This window comes from Erinaceus europaeus, chromosome 20 (genome assembly GCF_950295315.1).
Source record: "Erinaceus europaeus chromosome 20, mEriEur2.1, whole genome shotgun sequence".
NCBI lineage: Eukaryota > Metazoa > Chordata > Mammalia > Eulipotyphla > Erinaceidae > Erinaceus > Erinaceus europaeus.
In genome coordinates, this window is record NC_080181.1 from 28,016,727 (window position 1) to 28,041,220 (window position 24,494).

Consider the following 24,494-nt stretch of genomic DNA (forward strand, 5'->3'; position numbering starts at 1 on the left):
AAGATAGGACACAGAAGCTGGAAGAGCCAAATGCATGACCATCACTCCGGAGCAGGACTCAAGACAGGCTATGACAGAAAGCCCATGCTAAAGGGGTGGGGGTGGGGGGAGAAGAAAAGGCCTGGTGGTGTAGGCCAGGCAGTGGCATGCCTGGTAAAGTGCACATATTACCATGTGCAAGGACCTGGGTTCTAATCCCTGACCCCCATCTATAGGGGGGAAGCTTCACAAGTAGTGAATCAGGTCTGCAGGTGTCTCTCTCTCTCCGTCTCTACCTCCCCCTCCTCCCTCTCAATTTCTCTCTGTTCTACCAAATAAAATAGAAAGATAACATAAAAAGAGGAAATAGGGGGTCAGGTGGTATCGCAGCAGGTTAAGCGCACGTGGCGCCAAGTGCGAGGACCGGCCTAAGGATCCTGGTTTGAGCCCCCAGCTCCCCATCTGCAGGGGAGTCGCTTCACAGGTGGTGAAGCAGGTCTGCAGGTGTCTGTCTTTCTCTCCCCCTCTCTGTCTTCCCCTCCTCTCTCCATTTCTCTCTGTCCCATCCAACAATATCAACAACAACAATAATAACCACAATAAGGCTACAACAACAAGGGCAACAAAAGGGGGAAAAACGGCCTCCAGGAGCAGTGGATTCATGGTGCAGGCACCATGCCCCAGCAATAACCCTGGAGGCAAAAAAAAAAAAAAAGGAAAAATGGCTGCTGAAGCCACTAGATTCGTCAAGCAGATACCAAACCCTAGCAATAACCCTGGTAAAAACAAAATGAATCAAACCAGTGGGAAGGCACCCAGTACTGTAACCTGGAAGGGATCTTCCAAAGGCTTCTAGAATAAAGTGAGGGTGGAGTGGATCACCCAGAGGGAAAGGCAGGGTTTGCTAGTGAGGGCAAGAACAGCCTGCTGTCTGAAAATCACAGACTGTGTGAGTTAGTCGATGACATCCTCTTAGTAAGTGGTTGAGCCTGGCCTCTTCTAGCCTCCTGAATTTAGGGAAATAAGGAATCCAACTGTAGCTGAAGCGGAAGTGCCCCAGGAACCACCAGCAGCAACACAGAGATGCACAATCACCTGTGCTAATTCCAGCCCAGACTGGCAGACAGCAGGGCCTCTCTGTCTGGAGGAGGCAAGATGCTGGAACTAGAGACGACACAGAAAACTCGCTGGAAAGCAGGGAAATAATCTCTGAGCTATTTTTGGTTCCGCATCTTTGCACAGATTGGACTTAAGGCATGTGCGTGCTTGTGAATTCATCAGAGAGAGATATATGCATGAGTGGCCTGCTCTCTCCCCTCCTTTCCATCCAGTGATTCTTTCCTACAGCCTGGCATGTGGCAGCAGCATTGCAGACCCACTGCTGTGCCCTGATACTCTCTCTGCCAGCCAGCCTCCTAAGACCTCCATCGAAGATGACAGCAAAAGAATGGATGCTGGGGAATCTGCCTCTTTTGACATAAGAGTAATAGAAAGCTCCTGAATACCCCAGTTTCACCCATGCCAACTAGAAGTTCAGTTTGGTTGGAAATGCAAGCACGATGAATTAATTAGGACGCTAAAGCAAGCTACAGTGTTGCCCGAACTGCAGCAGAGAAGCTGCACTCTAACACACCTAAGAGCTCATCCACCAAAAAAACTGGTTTACTGAGCATTACATCATCAGAGGAAACTCTGATTGGCTGAGCCTATCCTCAAGAAAGGGTCCATATTTCTGGCAGCAAAGACTTTTCCAAGAGCTTTTCTGGCCATGTGATGCCACAGTTAGTGTCGCTGGTTGGGAGCAAGACTTTAATTCAGTGATCAGTGTTGTGGAGGGGGTCCTTCAAGAGGGTGCTTTTTCTAGAACTTTAAGAAAAAAAAAAACCCAGAAGTTGCTTTTTTCCCAAGTCTTCTAGTGCAGTTTCTGCGCATGGCAGCGTTCTAACTGGACAGGCGAGAAGCTGTGGAGAGCTGTCAAGTGGAAGCTTGCTACTCCTCCTGTCACTGGTGTCTAATTATACATGGCAAGAGGCTAGGGAAAGGTGATGGTAGTGGTAGTGGTGGTGATGGAGTTTGCGCAACAGTTAAGGAAAGACAGGAAAGAAGCATCTGTGAAACAAAAGTGCTGGGACCCAGGGAGCAGATGGGCCCTTGTCTTCAAGGAAAACACAGACACACACTACAGTTGCCTTCTCTGCTACCATATACTGACATCGCAGGAAGCAACAAGTAAACAAGCTTGAGACACTGGAGCGCCTAAGTGAGTAATATGATATAAAGGAATGTATAATAAAGGAAGCATAGCCCGGGAGATGCCACAGTGGATAAAGCATTGAAATCTCAAGTGTAAGGCTCTAAGTTCAATTCCTAGCATTACACAAGCCAGAGGGATGCTCTGGTTCCCTCCTTAATAGATAAATTAAGCTTAAAAAAATGAAGGAAGAAAAAGAAATGAGGAAATAGCTCACTTGGATAGTGTACTGTTTCGCCATGTGTGTGACCCAGGTTCAAGTCTGGCCCACTACACTGAAGGAAGCTTGGGTGTTGTGGTCTCTCTTTCTCTTTCCCTCCTCTATCTATCTCCATATGAAAACAAACAAACTAACTAACAAACAAAAACCCATTTGTTTGCTTATTGAATCGTTTGTTCAAATATATAAGTGATTGTATGTTTACTCTTCAAACAAAAAGGAAGTATAATGAGCTATTACTTCTTAGCTGGTCTTTTGGAAATAACAAAGAGGAAGTATAAGCCCACAGTTTGGATGATGGGCCCCCTCCCCTCTTTCCTCTGCCCCATCTAGTCCTTGTTCCTCCATAACTGGTTCTCAGTAGAAGCTGCAGCTTGAAAAGAGGCAGACAGGTTATAATCTAGAGGCATTGCTGTCACTCTCACCGCTTTTTCCCTTCCCTTCCTTTCTACATTTCTTCCTTCCTCCCTCTATCCCTTCTTCCCTTCTTCCTTTCCTTCATCTATTGCTGTGTCTCTGTTGTGCAAGCTCTTTCTTGCTCTACTCTTTCTTTCCACTTGAGTAGATTTCATCAGAATTCCTTCCTTTCCTTTGGATGGATTCCCATGGGGCTCAGACTGGTCAAGAAAGAGCTTTGCAGAAGCCCCCCCTCCCCCCAGTTGTTGGGGGGGAGGGTAGCTAGCAAGCAGCCAGCTTCCCCTGGAACCCTCAGCCTGATCCCCATCTCCAGATGTGTGGCAGTGCCTCCAGGTCTGTTTCCAGGCAACCACAGCACCCTGGTCAACAGGCCTGTAATCCAGGTGATAGTTTCCCAACACGAAGTGTCTATAGGGAGTGGGAAAAGGAGGCTCCTTACACACACACACACACACACACACACACACACACACACACACACACACACACAGGGAGAGACTAGGATATGGATGACATCACTCTGGACAAAATGAGAGTTAAGTGAGGATACTAACATGGTTTAAATCTTTTTGTCTTCACAGCTTGGGCTCCAGAGGAGTGAAGCTAATAATAGAAAGATTCAGGTTTTCTGTGATGCTCCTTGGAGGTGGATAAAAATGGGAGCAATTGTGGGGACAGAACAAGCAGGGGTGGCTGCGGGCAGCAGATGCACTCCAGGGCATGAAAACGTAGGCGGCAGGTGGAATCAGCCCTAAAGCCAAGGCATTGGCAGCTGGGATTCCACTGCACCCAAATTCTTGAAAGAACACCAGGCTTTGGTTGGTCTGAAAGAACTGTGACCTAGCTTCATTCCTTGATCCCAAACCATTCCCTAATACCTGGCTTCCTTTCCATCTCCTGCCTTGTTCCTGCCCTCACCTGCCCCTGCGACCCACTTCTTAGCCCATGGTGAAGCTCAAGCTCAAGTTCAGTGCCACCAACCCTGCCTCCAGGACAGATCTCAACGTGCCTCTGTCAGCCCCATGACTGGCCCTTTAAGCGCGATCAAGCCCTGCAGGCCCAGGCTGGCACAGCAAAGCCTGTGGCAGACAATAGCGTTTATTCCAGGCACTTGTCCCAGACTGGTTACTCCTTGCTCACGCCCCACCTGCTGCTATGTGCTGTCTAGTTTCCCAGCCTCTGAATCCCTCTTTCCCAGGCACTGGCTAAGACTGAGGGCCCTCTCCCAGCTCCACACACCCAGTGTGAACCTGGTCATTCTGGGGTGGGGGGGGGGGAGGAGGAGAGGATCTCCAGGGCAGGTGAGATGCACCACATGGTGTGGCTCTCTGGCTGGTCCTGGTAACCAGGACCCTGGGTCATGACCTTCTCCCAGCCCCGCCCAGCACCAACCTGCTTGGCCAGGTTTGCCGCTTACTCTGCCAAATGGACAAAGGGCCAGGCTTCAAAGCAGCAGAGCCAGGGGAACCAGAGGGAGGGAGAGGCAGTGCTATTGGCCCTAGCACCCATTTACAACACCCCCCATCTCCCCCCCACACACACATACACCCATAGAAAAAGCATCAGAGGATGTGAATCTAAGCACAAGTTCTGGAAGCTATGCTTGAGCCTTCCTCCATGTTTGGAGGATTTCCTTCTGGCCCTCAGAGTCCCAACTCCCTCCCCCCACCTGCCGGCTGCTGTCTTTCTTAGCCACCCCCTCCAAATCTCTTGCCTCGATGAGATCCATTCTCTTCCCAGTAATAGTTATCTTTAAAAGATTTACTTATTGTAAAGAGAGTGCTTATGATAAGCACTGCTCAGCTCTAGCAGTGGTGGTGATGGGGACTGAAACTAGGACTTCTGAGACTTCAGACATGAAACTTTGGTGCACAACTACTGTGATATCTCTCTAACCCATGATTCCCATAATTTTTTACATACAGACACACACACACATACAATCACACACACACACACACACACACACACACACACACACACACACACACACACTTGTGAGTTTCCTCCATCCTACCTACCTTTCTCTTTCTTTCTTGGTTCCTCCACAATGAGTCTACCACTCCCACTGGTTTTTTGTTTGTTTCTTATAGAGACAGAAAGAAATAGAAAGGGAGGGAGGAGAGAAAGAAAGATTCCTGCAGCCCTGCTTCACCACTCATAAAGATCTTCTCTGCAGGTACGAACCGGGAACTTGAACCCTGGATCCTTACCAGATATGCCACTGCCTGTCCCCCATGATGATATTTGGAGACAAAGCAAAAGTGAAGGGCAGAGAAAAGAGAAAGACTGAGGTGGGGCACAGGGACAAGGGCTACAGTGCTGGCAGCTTTGAGGGAAGAGACTATCAGTTTGTCTTTAAAGCTCCAGGACAGTGGGCACTTTGGGGGGTAGGGGAGGGGAAGGAGGGTCTCACCTGGAATTTTTCTTCAAGGCTGGTGATTTCACTCCCACCTGCAGCAAGATGGAGGCTTCAGTCCCACAACAGAGAGATCAGGGAATGGAGAGGAGAGAGAGGATTTGTGGAAATTCTGATTATACTCTGGGGCATGCCAATCTACCTGTTATGGTTTGGTGGCTTGCCAGTCTCGTCTCAGCTTCCTGAAGGTACTGGGTATATCTTGGGGGTGCTCGGGGTGGGGTGCATGGAACCAGACCCCTTAGTGTCTGCCTGAAGGTAAACCAGTCACCCATGCCCTGTGACCTCCCTTGTTTTCATCTGTAAGAATGAAATTTAACTGCCTGGTTTTATAGTGTCGGAGGCCCATGTTTAAGACACATCTGAAGGTTGCCACATGATAGACATCATAAGAAGGATTTATGATCTTTGGGTTTAAGTTCCCTTATCTGTCAAAGCAGGATCATAAAATGCCCATCTTGTTGGGTTGTTTTGAAGATCCATCAAGTTAAGATTTATAAAATACTCTGACTGGTACCTGTCTCTGTTCACATGTTTTTCAGTCAAATGAATCATCCTGTTAGTTTCCACTGTGCCCGGTGGTGACACTCAAGATGAGATAGCAGAGAGGTTCCACACAGAAAGACTGGCTGATGCAGGTTCCACCGCCTAGTCTGCATCTGGAATTTTCTTTCCCCAAGCTTCTTCTCTTGTTGCTGACTCCAAAGCTGGACTCATCTCTGTTAACCCACTCCTCTCTTCTTACTGCGAGGACTTCCTCTGTCAAGAAAGAAATAGCCCCTGGGTCTGAGAGATAGTTCACTGTGTCAGGCACCTGTGTTGCTGTTTAACATGGGAGGTGCTATGGTGGAGAAGGTTCTGGGGCTCTGGTGTCTCCTGTATGTCTCTTTCTTGGAATGAAAATGTGGCCCCAGGTAAAATTATTCATACACAAGGTCCAGACTTCACCAAAGTAAAATAAAAGAAAAGAAAAGAAAAGGAAGAAAGGAAGGGGCGGGGGGGGACAGGTGGTGGTGTACCTGGTTGAGCGCACATGTTGAAATGTGCAGGGACTGAGGTTCGAGCCCTTGGTCCCCACTTGCAGGGGGAAAGCTTTGCAAGTGGTGAAGCAGTATTGCAGACATCTCTCTATCTCTCTCCCTCTCTATCACCCCCTTCACTCTTGATTTCTGGCTGTGTCTATCCAGTAAATAAATAAAGATTTAAAAAAATATTTTAGAAAGGGGAGGAGAGAAGGAGGAGAAAGAGGAGGAAAGAAAGGAAGAAATAAGGGGGACAGGTGGTAGTGCACCCCATTAAGTACACATGGTATAAAGCATAAGGAACTGTGTAAGGACCCCAGTTTGAGCCCCCAGCTCCCCACCTGTAGGGGAGTCGCTTCACAGGCGGTGAAGCAGGTCTGCAGGTGTCTATCTTTCTCCCCCTCTCTCTGTCTTCCTCTCCTCTCTCAAAGATGTCTCTTTGTCCTATCCAACAACAACAAAAGTGGAAAAAATGGCCACCAGGAACAATGGATTCGTAGTGCAGGCATTGAGCCCCAGTGATAAACTTAGAGGCAAAAAAAAAAAAGGAAGAAATAAAAAAATTAAAAGAAAGAATAAAGAATAGTCTCATATTCCAAACTTTCCATATTGGCCCAGAAAGCAGTCACGTTGGCACTACAACCATACTCTACCTCGATTCTTTCCCTGGGTGTCCCACTGAAATTCCTTTTGTAATTTCTGACTACAGGGACCAGACTTACAGAGCACCTGTTACCATGTGCAAAGACCTGCATTAGCCCCCACCTGTAGGGTATGTGTGGGGGTTTCACAAGTGGTGAAGCAGTGCTTCAGGTGTCTCTACTTCTCTCTTCTTCTCTCTATTTCTTCCTGTCTTCATCAAAAAGAAGAAAAATAAAGGAAAAACATGGTAGCCAGGAACTGTGGAACAACACTAAGCCCTAGTAATAACCCCCTTGCAAAACAAACAAACAAACAACAAAAAATGGTATGGGTCAAAAGAGAGCTCACCAGGGCAGGTAGAGTGTATACCCCTCTAGGTGCCATGGTTTGAAAACCAGCGCCACATGGGAGCACCAAGCATAGGTATGTAGGGCTCCACGGATGGTGGAGTTCTGTTGTGGTATCTTTCCCCCACACTTACCTCCACCCGCTCCCCCCCTCTCTCTGTCTCTCCATCTCCCCTCCCTTTTTCTTGAAAAGTAATAAGCATAAAATTAGGATTGGGGAAGCCACTCAATGGTATCTTGAAAGCACAAAGCACTGGGGCACAGAAAGCAAGAAAACCAAAAAAGACCCAGATGTTGGTCACCATGGTGGTGGCTCAGTGGGTAGAGCTTAGGTCTTGCCTGTGAGATCCCAGGTTCGATCCTGGACATCTTATATACTGGAGTAGAGGTGTGCTCTGCTCGCTCTCTCAGCAAATAAAATATTTTTAAAGTTTTTTTTTTATTCTCAGCAAAAAAATTCAGATCCAGATATTTCCTATATGTATAAGAGGCCTAGCTCTAATTCTGTACTTATTTTTAAAATGTGTGTCAGAAATTCAAATGTATAGTTGAGACTGTAAAATCCAGCAAGAAAACTGATCCACCAAAAACAATGTCAGAGACTGGGAAGACAGCATAATGGATCTTCAAAAAGAGTTTTCATATCTGAGGCACCAAAGGGCACAGGTTTAATCTGCAGCATGACCATAAGCCACAGCTGAACAGTACTGTTAAAAAACAAACTAACAAACAAACAAGGACCGGCGTCAGGATCCCGGTTCAAGGCCCTGGCTCCCCACCTGCAGGGGAGTCGCTTCACAGGTGGTGAAGCAGGTCTGCAGGTGTCTGTCTTTTTCTCCCCCTCTCTGTCTTTTCCTCCTCTCTCCATTTCTCTGTCCTATCCAACAACAATGACATCAACAACAACAACAATAATAACTAAAACAACAATGAAAAACAAGAGCAACAAAAGGGAAAATAAATAAATATTTAAAAAACAACAAACAAACAAACAAAAACATAATCAATCAAACAAACAGGCAAACCACAATGTTAGGTCAGTCAAGTTAGTTGATTTGTTGGCTTTCTTCTCAGCTGCCTGAAAGTTCTGGCCATCTCCCCACCCCCTTCTTTGCTCCCTCCCTCTTTCCCTCCCTTTCTTCCTTTCTTTTCTTTTTATGGAACTGGAACCTCATGCATGTGTGATTTCACCAGTCCAGGCTGCCATTTCATTCTAATAGAGAAAGGCAAGGACATAACAATGCTAGAATTTCCCCTGTTGCCATAGCACATTCCCTCTGTGTGGTGGTGCTAGGGTTTAAATTGGGGCTTCTTCTATGACAAGGCAGGCAAACTACTCAGTGAGCTATCTCTGTCTCCAGAGGTCCTATTCACTCAGGGAATAGTATGGAGTGTGCATTTATGATGTGCCACGTAAGCCAGAGCTAGCTCTTAGATCCATCCCTCTTCCCCTCTCAACTCACCTCGATGGGGTAGCTATTAAGATGACCATGTTACTGATGAGGAAAGCGAGAAGAGAAGTTAAGCAAGTAGCTCCAGGTCTCAGAGCTGGCAAGTGCCTCAGTTCACAGCTGCCTCTCAAGCTCACATTCATAACACTACATCCGTGGGCATCTGCTAATTCCCTCTACTAGAACTTAGACTTAGCTGTTCTCTTAACCTTCTTAAACTTGCTCTCTAATATATAATGTGTCTTTCTTAACTTTTGTTTGTTTGTTTGCTTAGCAACAACAACAAAAAATACACACATGGCAGGCGATGGTGCACCTGGTAGAGCACAAATGTTAAGATGCCCAAGGACCTGGGATCAATTCCCTGCTCCCCACCAGCAGGGGCAGGGACACAAAACTCTTTCTCTCTCCCTCTCTATTTCCCTGTCCTTTCTCAATTTCTCTCTGTCTCCATCAAAGAAAAAAAGATACAGTGGATTCATCATACAGGCACCCAGAGATAACCCTGTGGAAAATTAAAAAAAAAAAAAAGCACACATAGTTTTCTGCTAAACAGAGTCATAGGGGGTCAGGTGGTGGTGTATGTGGCTGGGCACACATGTTACAATGTGCAAGGACCAGGATTTGAACCCCTAGTCTCTACCTGCAGGGAAAAGCTTTGAGTGGTGAAGCAGTGTTGCAGGTGTCTCTGTTTCTCTCCCTTTCTGTCATCCCCTTCCTTTTTGATTTCTGATTTTTTGATTTCTCTATCCAATTAATAAAGAATTTTTAAATACTGAAACATTAAAATCTATAATAATTTTTAAAAAAGACAAAGAGTGTCTTGCACACTTTTCTTTTGACCTCCAGAGTCTTCACTGCTGAGCCCCTCTGCAATGCCAGCCCCATCCTGCTCTCAGCTTCCCAACCTGTCACTGGCTGGACAATGATTTTTGCAAAAGAACTGGAACAGGAAGCATTGTTAAACAGGCTGTCCTTTTCTTTAAATAATTAAAGAAGATACTATCAGGGGGGGATCAGGTTGTTATTGACTCTTCTCAAGTTCACTGTCACTTTCAACCAAGGCAGGATTGAAGACTGAGGCGATCAGTGGAGAGGGAGGAAAAAAAAAGGGGGGGGGGACTCTAATTCAACCATTCACCTCCCATCTTGATTCCTTGCCAGAGGAATAGGGGGTGGGCTTGAATAGCAGGCCGTGGTTCTTTGGAAACAAATGGAGAGGCCATGAATGAAGGAAGGAATGAATGAAAGGAATGAATGAACGGATTGTTGCACTCTGACAATAGTGGGTGTATCTTGGGCAGTGAGACTTTGAGAACACTCACTCCAGAGCCTTGGAGGATACAGCTCAATGTGACCAGCGGAAAAAGAAGCATCAGGAAAAGAACATTTCTAAACTGGGGACTTGGGGAACACAAGTCCCATTCAAACACATCTTCCTAATTCCCCTGCCTCAGCAGTGTGCTCGATGCCATTTTGCTCTGTAGGTGGAAGACCACCTAGAGAGGAGCCCACCCCAATTCTGTGGGGTGTCTCAGAGCAGCCAGTGGGACAATAAGGAGGAAATTGGTTTTCTGGGAAGCAATTTCTCTATCAGCTGGAGTGGCTGTGCATTTGCATAGAGGAGAGGTTAGGCTGACAGTTGGAAGGATTCCATCTGTTCCTTGAACTCCTAATTTGGATAAAGGCCACGTGAAAAGAACTAGAAGAAACACACCTTTTTAATAAAAAAAAAAAAAAGATAAGAAAAAGAAAACCATACAGAGAAAGGAGTATTGATCCAGAGATTGGGGTCTCCAGGCCAAAGGAGCTAGTTGGTCAAAGTCTCACCCCAAGTCCTTGAACCAATTTCTTTTCTTTTCTTTTCCTCTCTTTTCTTTTCTTTTCTTTTCTTTTTTTTAAACCAGAGCACTGCTCAGCTTGTGCTTATGGTGGTGTGGGGGATTGAACCTGGGACCTGGGACCTGGGAGCCTCAGGCATGAGAGTCTATTTGCATATCATTATGCTATCTCTTCCCCTCCCCCACCAATTCCTTATTCTCTCTTACTAAATATAAAATGAGGCTAGACAGTGTCAAACAGGGGTTGGGGTAAATAATGCCTCCTTCAGTATAGGGTTTCTGTAGATCCTTCTGCAAAATACTTATCCCTTTGAATTGCTGTCTTGATTTCTAGAATTCAGATAGCCAGCAGGGTCATTAATTCATTCATATCTTGTCAATTGAATGCCCTCTCTGTGGGAAAAAAAAAGAGAGAATAAATATCCACAGAGTGCTGCCTCCTGGAAGAGACCTATTTTTTTGTCTCTAGATTCCTTTTAGTCTAACTGCCCAGGTCTGTGAGAATGGGAGACCCTGAGTTTTATCTGGTTTCACATGCTATTGGGGGGCACAGCCACACTGTGCTTACCACACCGAATAAAGAGGGCTCTGGGGGCCTCTGTAGGTCAGTTGGCCTGAGGGTATTTGCAGGAACAATGGTCCCTTCTAGTGCTCCCCCACCCACGCTCTGTTGACTCAACCTTTAGAGTTGAGAAAACAGGCAACATTTCTGCCCACGACCTCCCTTCCTGGCAAGTCCTTTAGCCACTCTGGGCTTTAGTTCCCTCTGGTTGAAACTAGGCTGGGATAGCTGCAGATGATCTCAAAGAATCAGCTCCAGAAAGCTCCTTTCCTGAGGCAGCACTGACTCTGACTTCAGTTTGTCAGGCTGAGTGGCCTAGTTATAGGGTTCTGAAAAATGTGGTCTCTGTGTTTTATAGGATCACTTTCAGCACTGACATTCTATGCCACTCAGATTCTAAGTAGGTGACAGCCTTAAGTGACTGCTCTAATTACCAACACTATGACCTTGGGCAAGTCAGTTAACCTCACTGGGATTCAGGCTGTTCTCTGTAAAATTCAGGATAATGAAGTCTCATCCGGAGACGAGGGAGCTTGGTTGCAGAGAGAGCCCACTTGCTAAAAATGTCTGATTTCGCAGTTTGGAGTCCATCTGCTTGGACAGAGGCTTAGCAGGACCCCCTGGATGGTTAAGTTTTCCAGACTGCTCCCCTCAGAGGGCTGGACAGAGCTACCAATGGCATCCCCAAGGACAATGTCTCTTTGCAACCTGTCACTACACTTGCAGACTCCAGTGAGGACTTTTCGGTGGACAAAATAGCAGTGGTCTGGGGCTAGGCAGTGATACATCTGTTAGAGTGCACAGGTTACAGTACTCAAGGACCTTGGTTCAAGTCCCAGCTTCCCACCTGCTGGGGGGAGTTTCATGAGTGGTGAAGAAGTGCTGCAAGTATCTCTCTAAATAACATTAAAAATACATTACAAGAAAAAAGAAATATTAGTGGTCTAATAAGCAAAGCTTCCCTTGCAAGCCAGTTTTGAAGAGAGTGGAGGAAAGTCTCTCTGCAATTCACTCCAAGGTCCTAGAAATGTCAGAGGATCTTCTCTCCTTCCCGCTACTGTTTCTATTGTCAAAGAAGATTCTGGAGAGAATCATCAGGGGAATCCGGAACTCTAAATCTGGGCCTAGTATAAGCCATGTGATGCTGGACAAATCATACTGGCTCCCTGGGTCTGATTTCCTCATAGTGGAAATTAGACTGATTCTATGCATTTCAAGGACACTTCAGAGGTTTAACAGACAGGCAGGTGGTGGGTTTCAGGCCAAATGGAAACTGGGGGTTGGGGTGGAGGTGGCACTGAGGGAAGGGCAGAAACAGCTCCCTTTCCTTGTAATCAAAAATAGGCAACCATTTCCCCACTGACCTTGTCAAGCAATCAGTGAAGCAAAATTTTCTTTTATTTATTTTCATGTGAAAGACAGAGACCAGATCACTACTCAGCTCTGGCTTATGGAGGTGCAGGGTATTGAGCTTGGGACTTCTGGGGCCTCAGATGTGAAAGTATGTTCGACCTCTCTGGTCCCTGGAGCACATTTCTATTTTCTCCTTCTTTCCTTCCTTCCTTCCTTCCTTCCTTCCTTCCTTCCTTCCTTCCTTCCTTATTTCCTTTTTTCTGTCCTTCCTTCCTTTTCTTCTTTATTTTATTTGATAGGACAGAAAGAAATTGAGAAAAAAAAAAAAAGAAAGAAAGAAATTGAGATGGTGAGCGACATGTGCAGATCTGCTTCATTGCTCATGAGGCTTCCTCCCCTGTAGATGGGGATAGGGGGCTTGAACCCAGGTCCTTGTGCATGGTAATGTGTGTGCTCTACCTGATATACCACTGTCAGCCCCAGGTTCCTAATTATTTACCAGACCACTGCTTAGCTGTGGCATATGGTGGTGATGGGGATTGAACCTGGGGACTCAAAGCCTCAGGCAAGAAAGTCATTTTGCAGAACCATTATGCTATTTCCCCAGCCTCTCCAGATCTCTTTTAAGAGACATGTTTTGAAGTGCTGTTACCCAGGTTTCCACCCACTAAGTCTAATTCTTACCACACACCACGTGCCTCCTGGAAATTCAGGTTTCTGATAAAAGAAAGAAAGAAAGAAAGGTGTGGTGCACTTGTTTGAGGGCACAAATTACCATGTGCAAGGGTCTAGGTTCAAGCCCCCAGTCCTCACCTGCAGAGAAGGAAGCTTCACAAATGTTGAAACAGTGCTTCAGGCCTCTCTCTCTCTCTCTCTCTCTCTCTCCCTCTCTCCTCTCAGTTTCTGTCTCTATCCAAAATAAATAAATATTTCTAAAAATTTGCAGATGCTCTGTAACATTCCTTCTCAGCCTTCCTTTGGAAAAGACAGGGATGCCTGGAGTGATAGCATAGAATTAGGGAGCCTGGTAGCTCTACCTGGAGGCTGCCTGCAGAGCGTAGGAACTGAGAGTGACACCCAGTTTTCCACTCAGATCCAACAAGTGACTCTGAGCACTTCTCCCTCGTTCTTTAGCCCTCAGAAGCAGCTGTCTCTGTGAGCCACCCTCCTGGATGTTTCTCAGATCTACCTTGCTATATCCTTCTTGCCTTTTCCTTAGCCCAGGACACTGTGAGTTCTCCCCTAGGCGACTGGCCTGTGCTGCTCTCCATAGGCTCACTGCATCCTCTCTGCCCCCTTCTGGCCTTTTAAAAAGCAGCTATGAGCAGCTGGCTGGGCAGTGGCTCACGCTTAGAGCACAGAACCTGCAAAGGTGAAGCATTAGGCTTGATCCCTTGCACAGCATACACCAGAGTGGTGCTCAGGCCTCTTAGAAAATAAACGGGCCAATGTTTAAAATAAGTGTGGACCATTTTGCTGTCAGAGAATCTCTACTTCCATCTCTATATGGGACACACCATTCACTCCCCTTTTCGGGAAGTCACAACCACATCAGCAGATTAGACTTTGACTCCCTGTAGAAAACAAACCTGATTGGGCTAAACCCAGTATTTCCGAATCAGCTGAATCATAGGCTGTCCCACCCCTGCTTTCCCCAATGAGAACACAGATTACCACCTCCCAGAATTTGTTGGACACCCCCAACATCCCCCAATTCCCTCTGGGACACGCTGCCCTGAGGTAACTCATACGAAGTGCACAAACAGACCTGGGGTGAGAACACACACATACACACCACACAATGTGCCTATTTTCCTTCCCTCAGTTCTCTCCTGGTGTGGAGCAGCAGGGAGCCCAAGAGGACAGTTTAGAATTAAACGCACATTTCCCTTTCCTTGCCTGGTGTGAGGGTCACCCCTCTCCCCACCCCACCCCCACTACCGGACTTCCTCCTCCAGTAGTGAGTGCCTGCCCTGGAGAGAACCATCTGGACATTCGTGTTGCAAAGTGACTGTTTCCAGAGACCTCCTTTTGTTTTGGCATTCACTCGTTCCAGGGGTTTTCCTTGGGTCTCTCCGGGTTATAAAAACCATCTGATTTCTCCAAGTGAGTTCTCTGAGGGGTGTAGGGAGTCTCCTTAGTAGAAATTCTCCTTTTTCTCCGGAATCAACACTATTTCCCCATCCTCAAGGACTTCTGGGTATTTCCGTCAAGTTTATTATTCTGTTGTGCTTGAAGGATGTGGCATCCTGTTCGCACTGCCAAGGGTAAAATCCAACCTCGCCTCAGGAGCCTTGGAGGCAGCCCAGGGTCACTGCTGCTGAAGGAATCCCATCTGTCCAGGGTCAGCACTGTGGCCTGGGAGACAGGATGGGACAGGAAAGGGAAACCAGGCCCGCAGAGGCGATACTGACCTCCTGGGCTCGTGTTTGAGCTATGACCATGAGTACATGCCAGGAAGAGCCATGGGGACAGGCCTCAACTGTCAAGTCTCAGGCACACAGGGTGAAAGACTCAGACTACTTCCTCCCTTCTAAATCCCCTCAGGCCATTCTCTGGCTTTCAGAAAAAGGTTTCCAGACTGTATGGGTAGTCCTTCAAAAAATAAAAATGGAATTACCTTATGATCCAGCAATATCACTCTTACACATTTCTGCAAAGGATACTCAAACATTAATTTGAAGGGGCACCTCTGTGTTCATAGCTGCCTTATTCACAATAGTCAAAGAGTGCAACAGATGACTGTCTAAAGAAGTTGTGGGATATATGCTCCATGCAAAACTATTCTGCAATAAACGAAAGATGGTATTGTGTTCTTTAACACAAAATGGATGGGACTGATTATGCTTAGCAAAATAAGTGAAGAGGTGACAGACAGCTATCACTCACATGTGGACTCTAGAGCTAAATGAATGAAACACAGGAACCTGCAAAAAACAACAGAAGCAAACACACTGCCTCTAAGACTTTGCGAGAACTCTTGGCAGTTATTGTTGGGAGAGAGGAGACTCAGAAACTTGGTGGTGGGTGCAGTGTGGAACCCTTTAATCTTATAATCTTATAAACCATGATTAGTCACAAATTAAAAAAAAAAAAAGACCTGAAAAAGGCTTCCAGAGCTTTCTCCTGAAAATTCCGCTAGTAACATACATGACTGGATCCCAGGTCTTGTTTCTGGTTAGTTCTGATGTGGCCAGAGCTTGGCCATTATTACCTTATATCTTCAGACAGGCTCTGGTCCATCTCCTCCATCATTAGTGGTTCAACGTCACCAGCACAGTTCTGCTCACTTGGCTGTCCAGCAGTTGACAGCAGAAGGAGGGATCTGAAGGGTAAGCAGACACATCCAGGTCTGCCCTTGGCTGGGACACAGCCTGCTGCGCACACAGCTGACCTCAAACTAGAGTAATCAGTTCTTTCAACAAGTCATCAGAAACAAAATAATGAATGGAAGGCAGGCAGATTGGTGAATGGGTTCATAGCCAGGCCCAAGTGCACTGACAGTCTTCTATTTCATCTCTAGACCCCCTCCACCCCCACCCCAAAACAGCATCAGCTCCTGTAGGAGACAGGAGGAATTTGGAGGTGAAGCTTGCTGCTCTGTTCATGTGATGTACTCTTTCTACCCTCCTAACCTCATTCAAATAGGGTTTGGGGACCTTATTATTATTTTATTTTGCCTCCAGGGTTATTGCTGGAGCTCAGTGCCTGCACTACAAATCCACTGCTCCTGGAGGCCTTTTTTCCCATTTTTTGTTACCCTTGTTGTTGTTATTGTTATCACTGCCATTCTTGTTGTTGAACAGTACGGAGAAAAATTGAGAGAGGAGGGGAAGACAGAGAGGGGGAGAGAAAGATAGACACCTGCAGGCCTGCTTCACCACCCATGAAGTGACCCCCATGCAGGTGGGGAGCCGAGGGCTTGAACTGGGATCCTTACTCTGGTCCTTGTGCTTCCTTCCATGTGTGCTTAACCCGCTGCACTCCTGCCCGCCCCCCTCCCTTCCCCAGATCTTATTTTATGGTCATAGGCTGGTGGAGTCACTGACATATGTGACAGTTGCAAAGTTGTCAGTCTTGTTATCTTTTCTCTAGTTGCTTAAGATCATAACTTGGTCAGCATCCCATGCCAGAACATGGCCTGATGCTTAAACACTAGACGTCTTTATTAGATGGCTGCTGGACAAGTTTACATCCTAAAATAAACAAATAAATACACTTCTGTGTGACTGCTCAGCTTCTAAGCACTGGTTATCTTCAGCAGAAGACATGCTTCTGCCCTCATGGATAAATCCATTTTATTACTATTAAGATGCGCTTTTAAAATTTGTCATCAGTGGGGCTTAGTGCCTGCACAACAGATTCACTGCTCCTGGTGACTCTTTTTTCTTTCTTTCTTTCTTTCTTTCTTTCTTTCTTTCTTTCTTTCTTTCTTTCTTCCTTCCTTCCTTCCTTCCTTTCAATAAGACAGAGAAGGGAGAAGGACACAGAATATGAAAGAGAGAGATACCTACAGACCTGCTTCACCACTTCACTGCTCCTGAAGCTTTCCTCTTGCAGGTGGGAACCAAGGGCTTGAACCCAGGTCCTTGTACATGGTATTGTGCAAATCCTAAGTGGTGTGCCACTGCCTGATTCCTGGCTTTCTAACTGTAGGGTTCTCACCAGCCTGAGGAACCTCAGAGAATCTCCTCCCTTGCCACCTGTTTCTTGTTTCAGCTGATACCCCTGAAGGGCACTGTGATATTTTGGAGAACACATTAAACTGCCTGTGCTCAGGAATAGGGTTCTAGGGAAATGGAGGATGGGACAACTTAGTTTGGATGGCAGTAGGATAGAGAAACATATGGGGGATTAGACATCTGGGGGAAAGACAGAGCTAAGTTGGGAGTTACAGTAGGTGGAAAAGTGGGAAAGGAGAGGTATCCTGCAAAGCAGAGGGACAATGTGAGAACAGGGCTGGTGGAAAGGGCCTTACAGTTCTGTGGTAGGGAGCAAGAGCACAAGTGTGCTAGGAATTCTTCCTCAATGGATAACAGAGGCCAATTCACAATTTGTGTCAGAAAGAGAGAGAGAGAGAGACCAGCCTATCACTCCACCATTTATGATCCTCCTTCTCCTCCTCTTCCTCTCCCTCTTCTTTTGTCCATCTTGTTTTTTATGGAGACCAAAAGCTCCACAATGCAGCCACCTCCTGCCCCTGAGAAAATTCCTTGAAATGGCAGCCTCCGAACTAATCTGAGGCCGAAGCCGTTACATGGAGCTGTCAAAGAAAGTGATTCTACTTTAATTTCACTCTAATCAGCTTCTCTTTCTATGAATCTTGCATCAAAATGTTTTACATTTGTCCTTATACAAAATGTATGATTACATTCAGTATAAAAATGATAAATTAGAAAAAAAAATGATAAATTAGTTAGATACACATTCGATCTTTCATTCTCAGGCCAGTATTAAGCAAATTCAGTAGCTAAGCAAATGCAGTCCTGACAGAATGAAAAATAGACCTGAATTTTTACCAGTTAAAAAGCTGAAATATAAATGACTGCTTCACATCTATATTCCTTTTTTATTTTCTTTCCACTGGCCAGTTGGTAGGAGAATTTGCTATGACTTTGGTTTCTTTTCATCAAAAGCAAGCAGTTAAGCTGTAATTTCCTAGTACTCTTTCCTTTCTGTGGAAAATTTCTCTTTTTTACAGAAAAGCTTCTCTGGGAAGGATTAGCCAGATCAGACTTGGGGATCATGGAGTTCCACCCAAATTTTGTAGCAGATTAAAGAACTGGGGGCTGGAAAATAGCTCACTTGGATAGTGCTCAGCTTTGCTATATGTGTGACCCAAGTTCAAGCCTGGTCCTCACCACATTGAAGGAGGCTTTGGTGCTGTGGTGGGCCTCTCTCTTTCTCTCTCTCTCTGCCTTTCTGTCTCTACAAAAGAAGGTAAAAAAAAAGGGAGTTGGGCAGTAGTGCAGCGGGTTAAGCAGGTTTGCAGGTGGCACAAAGCACAAGGACCAGCTCAAGGATCCCAGTTCGAGCCCCTGGCTCTCCACCTGTAAGGGAGTCACTTCACAGGTGGTGAAACTGGTCTGCAGGTGTCTCTCTTTCTCTCCCCCTCTCTCCATTTCTCTCTGTCCTATCCAACAATAATGACAACAATAACAACAATAATAATAACTACAATAATAAAACAAGGGCAACAAAAAAGGGAATATAAGTAAATATACAAAAAGTTTTAAAAAGAAGGTAAAAAAGAAAGAACCAAAGATGCTGCTGATGTGCTTACTATTACACAGCTGGTACGGGCCAACTGCTGGCCTCTTAGAGACTGTGCTACTGTAGCTCTTGGGCTTCTGGCCCTTAAGCCTGGGCCGCTTGTCTTCTGTGCCCGGGCCACCGTCCTTCACCTGTCCACCACAGCACCAGCGCTGCCTCCCTAGTTACAACGAATGTGCAGACATGAAACACATCACAGCCCTGCCTCGTCCCTTTCACTAGGGATGTGAAGACCATGCACAGCTCAGATCCAGGGCTTCTTTCTTTCTTTGCTATCACTGGAGCTCCACTGCTCCAAGCTGACTTTTCTTTCTCAGATCAAAAGAAAGAGTGTCAGAGAGAGAGAAGAAAAGATGCCACAGCACCCAAGCTTCCTCCAGTGCAGTGAGGGCCAGAATTGAAGCTGTGCTGTGCATGTGACAAAGCGGGTACTCTATCCAGGCCAGCCGCCTTGCCGGCCCAGGGGCTTATTTCTAATTCTAAGTTAGATGGTGGATATAGGTGGAGGGAGCAGATGAATTTGAGACATCTGCTGTGTCTCTGTAACTGTTTCATGTCTTTGGTTGTTCTCCAGCGACATCTGTCTACTTTACAGGAGGCCAGGCACAAAATTCACCGGGCAGGGCGTGCCTTGCCAAGCATACAGAGTCCATGTTCGAGCCCTGACACATCACCTGGGCAGTACTACAGTGGGAGGGGGGGTGGTGGGGAAAACTCTAGAGCTGTGGTGTCTTTTATTTCTCTTCCTCTGTCTCTAAGTAAAAAACTCTGCCCTGAATGGTGAAAACATGAACATGTGCAAGGCCCTGGGGTCACAAAAAGAGAAGGAAGAAGGGGGGGGGGGAAGGTGAGGGTAGGAGAAGAAGAGGAAAAGGAGGAGGAAAAGGAGAAGAAAGCAGAAATGGCAGCAGAAGGAGGAAGAGGAGAAGTGGCAGCAGCAAGAGGAGAAGGAGAAAGAGAAGGAGGAGGAGGAGGAGGAGGAGCAGCAGGAAGTGGGGAGAGCGTGGAGTGAGACCATCTGTTTAAATGTGACCCTGAATGGCTGGCAGTAAATGGAGTGCAGGTTCCATCTACCCATCAGTGTTCTCTGGAGGAGGGGCATTCGGTGGCTCACCTGGTCTCTGTTGTCACCTACCTGCAAAAGCCCCTGCAGTTGACGGCATGGCTTTGAATCTTAGTCCTGTCTATTTCTGAATACTTGGGCATACTGATCCACCTCGTTGTACCTCAGTGTCTCTATCTGTCACATGGGCACAATAATGGGATCTCTCTTGCTTGTAGGGGAAGAGGGGGAAGATTGAACGAGCTGTCATACACGAAGCATACAGACCTCTCTGCCCAGCACAAGTAGGTGCTACATGTGTGTTGGCACTTATTATTATTGCTATGGATCAGCACACTGTGAGCCTATCGACACAGAGGACTGAACAGACAACTCTTACTTTCTTCTTCTTTTTTAAATTTTTATATTTATTTTCCCTTTTGTTGTCCCCCTGTTTTTATTGTTGTTGTAGTTATTACTGTTGTTGTTATTGATGCCATTGTTAGATAGGACAGAAAGAAATGGAGAGAGGAGGGGAAGACAGAGGGGGAGAGAAGGATAGACACCTGCAGACCTGCTTCACTGCCTGTGAAGCAACTCCCCTCGAACCGGGATCCTTCCGCCGGTCCTTGTGCTTTGTGCCACGTGTGCTTAACCCGCTGCACCACCCAACTCCCAGAAGCCAGACTTTCTACCTTCTGAATCCCATAATGAGACTGGGTCCATGTTCCCAGATGGATAAAGAACAGTAAAGCTTTCAAGGGAGGGGATGTCATACAGAACTCTGGTGGTGGGAATTATGTGGACTTGTACCCCCTCATATCCTATGGTCTTGTCAATAGTTTTTATTTTATAAATAATTTTTTTAAAAAGAGGATGGGGTGACTGGAAACCTATCTACCAGTAAGATGATTACTTGTGAGACCCTTAAATAAGGTCTTTTTTGAAGATGCCATAAAGGGAAAAATTACTAACCTATTTAGAGAAGTTATATTCTTTTTATTTTTAAATTTTTACCTCCAGGGTTATTGCTGGGGCTCAGTGACTGCACCACGAATCCACTGCTCCTGGAGGCCTTTCTTTTTTTCCCTTTCGTTACCCTTGTTTTTTTTATTATTGTTGTGGTTATTATTGTTGTTGTTGCTGATGTCATTGTTGTTAGATAAGACAGAGAGAAATGGAGAGAGGAAGGGAAGAGAGGGGGAAAGATAGATAGACCCCTGCAGACCTGCTTCACCACCTGTGAAGCGACTCTCCTGCAGGTGGGGAGCTGGAGGCTCGAACCGTTATCCTTATGCCAGCCAGTCCTTCCACTTTGCGCCATGTGCGCTTAACTCACTGACTGACTCCCATAAATTATATTCTTTTAAAAATATAGTTTATTGGGAGTTGGGCGGTAGCGCAGCGGGTTAATCGCATGTGACATGAAGTGCAAGGACCGGCATGAGGATCCTGGTTCAAGCCCTGGGCTCCCCACCTGCAGGGGAGTCACTTCACAGGCGGTCAAGCAGGTCTGCAGGTGTCTGTCTTTCTCTCCCCCTCTCAGTGTCCCCTCCTCTCCATTTCTCTCTGTCCTATCAAGTGACAGTAACAACAATAATAATAGCCACAATGATGATAAAACAAGAAGGGCAACAAAAGGGGGAAAAATGGTCTCTAGGAGCAGTGGATTCATGGTGCAGGCACTGAGCCCTGGCAATAACCCTGGAGGAAATATATAGTGAGAGAGGGAAGGAGAAACTACAGACACACTGGCAGTACTGCCTTGTCATTCATAAACTTTCCTTTTGCAGGTGGGGACTGGGGCAGTGGGGTTGGGAGGCTTGAACAATCCGAGCTCTTGTACATGATAACAAGTGAGTGACCATACTAGAAGGAAGGGCCTTTAGACAGCCAGTGAGCTCTAATCCAGCCTGAGTGATATATTCATATTCAATGATACACATCCTTAAAAATGTCTTTACTGTGGTCCAGGAGGTGGCGCAGTGGCTAAGGCACTAGACTCTCAAGCAGGAGGTCCTGAGTTCAATCCCTGACAGTGCATGTACCAGAGTGATGTCTGGTTCTTTCTCTCTCTCCTCCTATCTTTCTCATAAATAAATAAATAAAATCTTTAAAAAAAAAGAATGAGAACTTAAAAAAAATTTCTTTATTTTCTTTCTTTTTATATATTTTTATAATTTATTTATTTTCCCTTTTGTTGCCCTTGTTTTTTTTTATTGTTGTTGTAGTTATTACTGTTGTTGTTATTTGATGTTGTCATTGATAGGACAGAGAGAGATGGAGAGAGGAGGGGAAGACAGAGAGAGGGAGAGAAAAAGATAGACACCTGCAGACCTGCTTCACCACCTGTGAAGCGACTCCCCTGCAGGTGGGGAGCCGGGGGCTTGAACCTGGATCCTCACGCCGGTCCTTGAGCTTTGCCTCATGTGCGTTTAACCCGCTGTGCTACCGCCCAACTCCCCTTTATTTTCTTTTTAATATTGAACTTATTTTAATGAGAGAGATATAGAGATAAAGGTACACACACCAGAGCACAGCTCAACTCTGGGGAATTGAACCTGAAGCTTCAAAGCCTCAGGCATGAAAATCTTTTGCATAATCACTATTCTATCTACCCAGCCCAATAGATATCCTTATAAGACAAGAAGTTGGCACAGAATCAAAGAGGCCTATGAGAAGGCATGGGGAGGAGATAGCTGACTGTCAAGCAGAGAGTTCACAGAAGAAATCAACCTGTTGACCCCTTGATCTTGGACTGGAGCCTCCAGAAATTGTAAGAGGGTTAAGTTTCAGTTGCCACCTGTTCTGTAGCTGGCTGTTTTGGCAGCCTGAACAAACTAGTACAGGTGTACTGAATATAAGACCTGGGCCCCTATAGCTGCCTCCACAGGTGAGTGGCATGAGTCTGTAAGCCCAGGCAGGAGTTCCCTGCAATTCTCTTGCCTTTGAGGTAGGTTGTGTGCTCTGACACTGCTCCAGCCATGAATAACTCTGCTATGAATGAAGATTATCTCAGGTTGGGTCTTTGCAATGTGCACCCTCACTGGGTGAATTGATTTCCATCCATGAGACTCAGAAGATTTACCCAGGTTGACTCAATGAAAAGCTGCCATCTGCGGAAAAAAAAAAAAAAGTATTTGCAATTGCAATTGATAATGATGATGCTATTTACTTTGTGCCCAACAATGATCAATAACTATGATATACGTTTTTGTTTCATTTTGGTTTTGCATATCTTGACTATCTTAGTTGTAGTCTCCTGTGGATAAGAAATAGAATGCATTTTTGTAGTCTTGGCTGTTGATGAAAAATATCTTATTAAGTAAGAGAAGAACAATCAACTGTATTTGGAACAGTTCTGGACACTGGAAGAGCAGGAGGTGAACTAGTATAGCCACAGCATATAACTAAAATATGCCTACTAGCTATCTACAAAATGGAGACCCCCCCCCAACTCTTCATCTGAACCATTCCAGCCTTTAGGTCCATGATTGTTCAACAATTTGTTTGGCTATGTTAACTCTCATTTCAGCCACCAGGTTCCAGATACTAGCATGATGGCAACCAGACTTCCATGGACAGATAACCCCACCAATATGTCCTGGAGTTCCAATTCCCCAGAATCCAGCCCCACTAGGGAAGGAGAGGGGCGGGCTGGGAGTATAGATCGACCTGTCAATGCCCATGTTCAGCGGGGAAGCAATTACAGAAACTAGACCTTCCACCTTCTGCATCCCACAATGACCCCTCTTTCTTTCCCCCTTTCTTTCTTTCTTTCCCCCTCGACTTACCTTCCAGTAGAGACATCCGACTCAAGGGATTCAATCACGGATCTCTAGCTTCACATCCAGTGACTTAACCACTCGACCACAGCCATCAACTATGCCATAGGAAGGTTTCTAGTCATCTTAGTTTCTATCCATAATCATGAAAACCTGCAAGGACCCACTTCCTGCTTCCAATCACACCTTTCAGATGTTTTCCTTTCTCCATCTCTTGTTCTCTTTCTTCCCTTTCCACGCCATATCTCAACAAAGACCAAACCATCCCTAACCATTTCTCAACAAAGACCAAACCATTTCCTCTTTTTCTTTAGTAATATTTTTGCTAGTTTTGCTTTTTTAAAGTTCTGCATAAATTCTTGAATAAGCTGTTCAATTTCCTCAAATTATGTCATTGTGAATTCAATAGGAGTTCTACTGATTTTATAGATTGCAGACTGCTGCTGAGAAGCGACAAGGATCAGAGTCTTCAAGAACTAAGGAGGGGACTGGTAGAGGGTTGGAAGAACTGGGTAGTACTGGGGGATATTTATCCTGGGTTCCTTGGTTTACTGAAATACTTCTATAAATCCACTAGTCGCACCTAAAATAGAGACTGTGTACCCAACACAAGAAGTTCAAAGTTAACTGGAAAAATTCTTTGGTGATTTGTTATATGAGATTTGCATTATTTCTATAGGCAAGAGGATTTTTGTTTTTTATAGATTGCCTTGGTCAAGTCAACAATTAAGGAATACCTGATGGTGGGTGCCAAATATCGGTGTTTAAAACAAAATGGAATGTTTTATAAAACATTGATGATTTATTTTTGGCATTACCAGGGCCTTGTAATGAAATTGTGGTAAGCACAATTTCATCACTCCACACCGACTTCTTCATATGTAGATGTC